This window comes from Nuphar pumila, chromosome 16 (assembly GCF_984573655.1).
Source record: "Nuphar pumila chromosome 16, dmNupPumi1.hap1.1, whole genome shotgun sequence".
NCBI lineage: Eukaryota > Viridiplantae > Streptophyta > Magnoliopsida > Nymphaeales > Nymphaeaceae > Nuphar > Nuphar pumila.
In genome coordinates this window covers 27,358,258-27,366,758 of record NC_143264.1, presented here as the reverse complement: position 1 = coordinate 27,366,758, position 8,501 = coordinate 27,358,258, and positions in this window count along the sequence as shown.

Below are 8,501 nucleotides of genomic sequence, written 5' to 3'. Positions count from 1 at the left end.
ACTTGTCACACATTCCCTCCCAATAATCTCTCATGATAGTAGAAGGGTCATGGCCCTTCCACTGTAGAGAATCATCTATTTCACCAGCTGCTTTTATTGCTGCAATCTTCATATTGTGTAGCATGTCGGCAAATCGATTGACAACCATCTTCTAGCACACTACCCTCGCGTTCTTCTCCTCATTTGCAGTTGTGAAGCGATGTGAAACCTACAAATACTTTCAGAAAGTTAACATATATGACTATAAAAAAAAACTAAATATGAAACACATTAGTTATGATAATCGATTGCATACCATGAATGAGGACAATAATTTGTCCAACACCTCCTTCGGGTACACTTTTCATTGAGCAATCAATCCTGGAAGATGCTCAAGTAGTGACTTCCTAATTTCTCATATTACTTCTTGTAGCTCGAACCTCGCGCTGCACATGAATTGATACACATTAGCAATCGACTATCGATATACACTATTTATAAGATAAGTATTGGACAAGTGACAATAAAATACTTACAATCGACTATCGATATACACTATTTGAATAAGTCATCGTGTGTCAGACTGAGAAGACCCTGCATCCAACGTTGTCTCGTGATATGTATGAGTAGTTGGTGTAGGTGGGTCATGTGTAGGCGAAACATCACCTATAGAACAATGAATTAGAAATTCACACAATGCACATTTAAACTAATCAAGTATACAATTATTTAAATGATATACCTATCAAAGCTTTATGTGAAGAGAAAGGCTGAGACTGACTATAACTGAGCTGGGATCCTATAAAGACGATTAACAAGTAATAATTTTTATATCAACATATAAGCAAAAACATAATGAATGCCTATATTCAAATATAACACAAAGACATCTACCTAATGATGTCCCACAACCTTCACTTGGTCCTCGACCACTAGGTGCTCAACCATTATTATATGCACGAACTATATTCTAACAAATAAAAATGTTATTTGGATCAGTTACATGATATGCAATTCCATGTATACATAATCAAATAAAAAATAACTTCATGCAAGCATGGATACAATCACATCAAACATGACAATACATTCAAATCATTCATATCACATAATGTCAAACATGTACCTGCAACAAACACACTCAAATAACCTGCTAACTACTACCATGACTAGCATGGTCTCTGAACTACAAAAATAAGAGCATATGAAAAAGTGATGTGGTATGTATTACAATATGTATTTCACTAGCTCGAGTATGCTTCCTTATTACTTGTTTGACTTTCATATTCTTCTTCTTTCTCCTCATCTTCGTCCTCTTTGTCTTCTTCTTCATTGGGTGCCCATCCACTTGGTATATCATTTGGATCACATTCTTCCATACGTGTGCCATCAGACAATAGAGATGTGACATGCAAACCATGAATGACATTGTGATCATAAAAGAAGTCATACATATCATCTGACTAATAGTAATCACCCTATTCAACAATCTTGTCTTCATGTAACTGATCATACTCGAGGTATAGTTTAGACTTCACCTTGCAAACTGCCCACTATAGATTTCTATCTAAATTCCTTGTATTCGGATATGAAGTATAGTAAACTTGTTAAGCTTGTGATGCTAATATGAATGGTTCATATGTTCCAAATCTTGATTTATGATTCACCTCCACAATGTCTGAGGCTTTGTCGACTATTGTTGCTATGGGATCAAACCAATGACAATTAAATAAAGTTACCCTGTTATTTAAGCTTAAGTAAGTCAACTCCATTATTTTTTCAATAACACCATAGTAGTCAAGTTCATTTTCACCGTAACTGCTACCCTTGACACACACGCCACTATTTATCATTGACTTGTTTACACCGTAGTCTTCTGTATGGAATCGATAACCATTTACAATGTATCCGTTGTAACATTGCACAACTTTGGTCGAAGCATTTTGTAAATCACATATTCCATGGTCATTAACATCATCATGGCGGACCTACAAGCATAAACAATGACTGTAAACACGACCAATTAAGTAACATATTGTTATTTACATGGAAAGAATGCATATCATTGTCCTTACCAACTCTTTCAATCATGCCACAAACTTATTTTCATGTACTTTTTATAATTCTGAATCAGTGAGATGGAAAAGTTCTCTTTGCAACTCCAGATCAAATCGTCTGCACTTAACAAATAATTACATTATTGAATCATGTACGTAGAGAACTTAGTGTTGATGTAGGGGTCTGCACTTAACATATTATGTATACTTACTCGATGTACGAATCAATCTCTGAGCAATTCAAAAGGATATAGATTTGTGTTGCGTCTTGTTTTTGATCTTCCAAGAGTCTTGACCGGTAACTGCCAAAGGCATTTCCAAGTGGTTTAAATATCGATAGTTTGTTAGCCACAATAACTTGTTCTTCATCATCATTACAAGGTGGGCAAGTGTAATGTGTTGGAATGTGAGGCTCAAAGTAAATAGATGAGAAATTTAAAATATCTTCTAAAGTGTACGCCTCACAAATTGAACCTTCCACTCTAGCTTTATTCCGAACCTTTTTTTTTAGGTCAAACATGCATCTGTCAACAATATACATCTCGTAATATAATAAATTTTTAATAGCATTAGAGAGAAAAATATAAAAAAAAAATTACCTTTAAATGGGTGCATCCACCGATATTGCACAGGACCACCAACCCTAAGCTCATATGGCAAGTATATGATCACATGTTCCATAACGTCAAAAAATGTTGGAGGAAATATATTTTCTAGCTGACAAATAGTAGTGACGACAGAATCCTCTAGATTCTTTACCTCAGCTATGCAACTTCTGATGCACACAATGTTCTAAAAAATTGACTCAACTCAGATAATACTCTCCATATAGGTTTGTCTAACATATCATAGAATGCTAGGAGAATCAACCGTTGCATGAGACAATTGTCAAGAATCTCATGATTTATCCCTTATCCTGAATGGGCGATGAATTTGATGCAAATCGATGCCAATGAATGCAAATGAATGAAAATTAATGCAAATGGATGGTGAGATGTTTTGTTTAATCTTGCCTGCACACAGAACATTTTGAGGTAAAGACAAATCTTCAAAAAAAAAAATGCCCCAGTGTAACAGGGGAAGAAGAAGAATAATGGACATTTGACGAACACTCTCTGAAGGTAAGCAAGGCAATGAACTTCTTGATTGATTTGGGAGGGACTCTGAAAGGGGTCACTCATCACGAAAGGACATTTTGTAAAGAAGGAGAATAAAGAAGATGGCACCAAGGTATGAGGAAAATTGATAATTTTATTGATGCATTGAAGAAAGAATGACAAATCAAGGAAAGAAACAAGACTACATTATCCCTTTTAAAATGAAAAAAGCAAGATGAGTAATGGGAAAGCACTGGCATTGTCAATTTCTTGAATGATTGAGGAAAAGCTCGGTCAGGACGACTGGTTGGTGTCTTCTTTATCTTCAACAAGGAGATTCTTGTCAATTCAATCTTGAACGATGTTCTTGAAGATAAAACAGTGGTCGGTGTCGTGCCCTACTCCCTGATGGAGTTTATAGAACTGATTCATGAATCTTCCCATGATCGTGGGAGGGTTCGTGGCTCTTGAGAGCTTTACTAATTCCTTCGTCAGCATATATTCAAGGATTTTTTTGAGTGGCTGCTCTAGAGGAGTAAACTTGCGGTCATTACCCCAACCGTCGTGCTTTATCTTTTTTTTCTGCTAAAAGTTGGACTGAACAAGTTTATCGTTCTGCTTAGAAGACTTCTCCTTCTGACTTGTATGGTTGTCCTTGCTATCTTTGTCGTCATTGCTGCTGGAGTTGGCGAAGAAGGTGAAATTTGTCTTCTTCTTTGAATCTTGAATGTTCTTGATGAGGGTGATGCCTTCGTAGACTCCATTCTCCATTCTCATCTCGAGTCACTCGGCTCGTTCAGTAAGCTCAATGAAAGACTTGGAAGGCGAAGTGAAAATAAGACTTCTTAGAGGATGTGAGAAGTTGTTTAAGATAATTTGGAGCACGTGCTCTTCTGAGATGGGGTTTCTCATATTATTGCAGGTGCCCCTCCACCTGCGAATGAAGTTTTTGGCTTTTTTAATATCTTTCTACTTCAAATTGCAAAGATGGTTAAGTGTTGACAGTGCTTCAGTATTGAAAAGGAATCGTTTGATGAACAGGTTGACCACCTTATCGAACTCTTGTAGCTCAATCAGATTGTTATGCTCAGAGTACCACTTGGTTGCAGTGCCTTCTAAGCTGCGTAGAAAGCATCTGAAGAGTGCGCGATTGTCCCTCCTGAATCGATTGCATTCTGCAAAGAACATGGCCAAGTGAGCCTTGGGATCGTCAGTCCCATCGAATTTGACAAATTTGTGGGGGAGATCTTCCAAACTATCGTCCCCTTCAAGGCCATCGTAGAAGTCTTCACTTGAGTAGGTTTTCTTTCCCTTGTCACGGGCCTGCAGGTCCTTGACCATCTTGGTCATTTCCTTTAGCTGAAGCTGGATCATATCATCAACTGTTGGGGTCTAAATCTTGGCAGATTTAGGCTCTTGAATAAACTTTTTAAACACCTCCTGCTCTTCTTCAGAGACTTCTTCCACTGAATCTGCCCCTTTTGACTCGTTGTCCTATTGAACCTTCCTTTGAGCGATTTTGATGTGTTTCCTGATGGTTTTGCCCTTAGTCTTCTTTCTGGATGGCACCTTTCTTGAGCTAACCTCAGCTTGCTCTGATTGCATCCTGGTCATCATCTTTTGGAATAGATCATACATGACTGGATCGATGTCATCGCTGTTGTGCTAGCTCTGTCCTCTGGTTGAACCTGGAGAACTCATTTTTTTCTCGTTGCTGATATCGCTGACACACTGATATGGTGCAGTCTTCTTGCCTGATCTAGTATGAACCACTCAACAATGTCGATGCTCTTTATAGGACGAACGGGATGATCAGAATGATGAAAAACTTTGTTAGGGTAATAATTTTGATGAAAAGGATAAGAGGAAAATGATGAGATCAGGTTGACAATTTTGAAAGGATATCCCATTACCAAGGATTGGGTCATCGCTGGAATTACGACAATTGCGTTGTTACTCTGAAAGAAATAAACAACTAAGGTAAGCCTTGTTACCCAGGCAAGATCGTCAACCATAAAGAAAATGTCATTTTGAAGGAAAAAGAGATATCTCTTGAGGAAGTGATCTACAAAAGGATTCTCCTGAATAGAATCAGAGGCAAAAAGGAAGATGAGCGACAATTTCCCACTGCAACGATCAGGAAATTTACTAGAAAATATGAGAAAAATAAGGTGAAGAGATTTGAAAACATATAACAGGATTGAAATCTAGGAGAAAAATACACAATTTTTGAGGAAAATAGCAGGAAGGATCAAAACAATAGATCTCTCTTCTGCTTCTTGTGGATGTTGTCCATGGTCGATTTATAAACCTCGTATTAGGCTACCCACAAAAACAATATAGAAAATACATAGGTGGTCGACTCTCATAACCGGACACTAAAAAAGAAAATAGGCTTACATAGGGTTTGGGCTTCTTCTTCTTCCTCCTATGCTCCTTCTCCCCCAAACTCGGGTTTGAGTTTTCATTTTAGAGAACTCTTTTTGGTTCAGTCGGTCGATACCCAAACCCAATCGTTCTTGTATAGTCCTGAATTTTTTCCATGACTTTATAAAAATCCGATCTCTCTGCTTCTATGGCCTCTAACTCTAATTTTTTGATCAAACCTTTCCTAAGGTGTCTAGAGTCAACCCCTAAAATTTCAAAAAAAATTATCTTGAACCTTTTGGGAGAACAAAAATTTTTTTTGCAAGTTTGTTTGAACCAAAACCCAATCCAGTCCAACCCTAATTCGTGATTCATGTTCCCAAACTCATATCTCTTAAACTAATTTTTTTATTGGATCTTCCTACACGTGTCCAAAACCATCCCTCAAAATTTGAGATTTTTCTACACAATCATTTGAGACATGATTTTCTTTCCAGAATCTATAGGGACTCGACAAAACCTGTTACTGTTCAACCAGTTTGACCCTCTAGACCATAGTTTGAGCCTAAGTCTCCCAACTAAGTCAAACCATGTTCTATTGATTCCTCATGTTTTTTTATTGCTTACCTCAAGGGAAGGATGATGAAAGCACTTTGCTTACGCTTCATATGGCTGGCCACTGAAAAGCCACGTTGGAAAAGAATGTCATGGTTTGGTCGGATAGAACCAAACTCATTTTTGTGAAACTCGATCAAGTCGTATGTGAGGGCTTATTGGAGAAGAGATCCTTATTTTTCGTTGACGTAATCTGATTTCAAGAAAACAGATCTCCTACGATTTTTAGGTTCTCAGACGGATCTAACGATGGTCTTAGCTTAATTTTGTTTTCGAGTTTTGCCTGAATTTAACCTAAATTTTGCTCAAATTTAAAAGATAAAAACAATTAATTTCATATATTTTACTTACCATTTATGGATCTTGTCAGTGAGCTATGAACCAATCCTAGACCCAAGCTGACTTTATCCCATAATTAAATATTTTACACACTTTTATCAAATGAAATATAAACATTTAATTTAAAATTATATTTTAAGGTTAAAACTCATGAAAAAATTATGAGATAGTACATGATTGGTATTGGGAGAAGAGATTGGTGCCTCTACTTTTTAGTTCTTTTTTGGTTTGGATCAAGCTTGACCCACTTCTTTGGATCCATGTTAATATGGATGTGGACCCTATCCATAATCCATAATGACTAGGATTCGGTCCGATTAAGATCCATTTGGATGGGACATAGATTTGGATCATAGACCCAATCTGAATCCATAATCCATCCATGTCATTTTAAAACTAAAATGAATCTAAAGTTTTAAGAATACATGTTTTATTTTAAAGACTAAGGATAAGGTAGAGTTTTACCTCGGGTAGAACTCTACCCCATATGGATGGCTAGAAGGGGGCATCCCCCTAGACTATTCCATGGAATATAAAAATAATAGAAAATAATAATATCTTAAAATAAGAGAATATAAGGGTTGTCACTAGAACTCTACCCCTAAAGGGGTCCAGAAAGGAGCATCACCCCTCTAGAGCTTAATTTTTATTATTCAAAGAGGTTGGAACCCTTATCTTTCTAGAACTCGATTTTTAGAAAGAGAGATAAAAAGAGAGAGAGAGAGAAATCATGAGATAGTGAGAGAAAAAAAAAGAGAAGAAGAATAAGCATCTGACGATTTGTCCTCCTTCCTCTAGCTTTTCGTAAGAATAAAAAATAATCAAGGTACGGGTTTTTCTTTAAGATTAAATGAGAAGGGAACAATGTATGTTGATTCAAGCATGGGTTTAGTGAGAAATAAAGAAATATGATCATATGTATATATATATATATATATATATATATATATTTCAGAATTGCCAATTTCATGAATCTAATCAGATATACATGCACATTTCAATTTGTTGAATTCATGTTCTTGAATCTGATACATGTATTTCTAGTTGTCAATTTCATGAACATGAATCTTACCTTTATCTTTTTAGTTGTCGATTTTATGAGCATGAATCAGACCTATGTATTTATAGTTCTTGATTTCATGAGCATGAATTTGACCATGTATTGCTAGTTGTCAATTTCATGAGCATGAATTGGACCTATGTATTTCTAGTTGTCAATTTCATGAGCATGAATCTGACCTATATGTTTCTAGTTATCGACTTCATGAGCATGAATCTGACCTATGTATTTCTAATTGCCGATTTCATGAATTTGATAAGATATGAAGTTATTTTAAGTCTCTTGATTTTATGATAACATGACAATCATGGCTCTTCAACCCATATAATTATTCGCCGTCTATCTTCACAGCACAAATAATGTTAGAGACGTATCCATCTGAAAATATCAACTGTCTCAACTACTGTCATACCTACTTTACTTGATCTAATCCAAGCACGTACCTTGCCTTTGGTTTCAGTAGTTTGCCATTATACTCTTTGAGTTCTAATTCTGATCTTTTATATATTACTTTTAAATCCATATAGGTCTTCGGATTATCCTTCATTTTCCATTTGACATTCATTACCGTATAAACACATTATCAAACATATTTTTTTTCACATGCATCATATTCAAATTATGTTGTATCAATAAGGTCAGTCAATATGGTAGTTCCCAAAATATAGATTTCTTTACCCAATTGTGATCCTTCCCAAATCCAAGGAAGGGCCTCGCACTATGGACATCTGTCAGTCCATATGAAAAGTATCACAATCATCTTAAAATCTCTATGCCAGAAAACCGTGTAGGTGGGCCTTCTATTTTTGTTGTGCCTACTTTGAACACATTCCTTTGTCGTCAGAACGGATGGTCGTTGGGTAGAAATTGACGATGACAACCAAAACTTCCTTCTATGCGTTAATCTAAAAGATTTTGTATCTTTCATGCAGTACAGACATGCCAACCTCCTATGTGTGCTCCAACCAGATAACATATCATATGCAG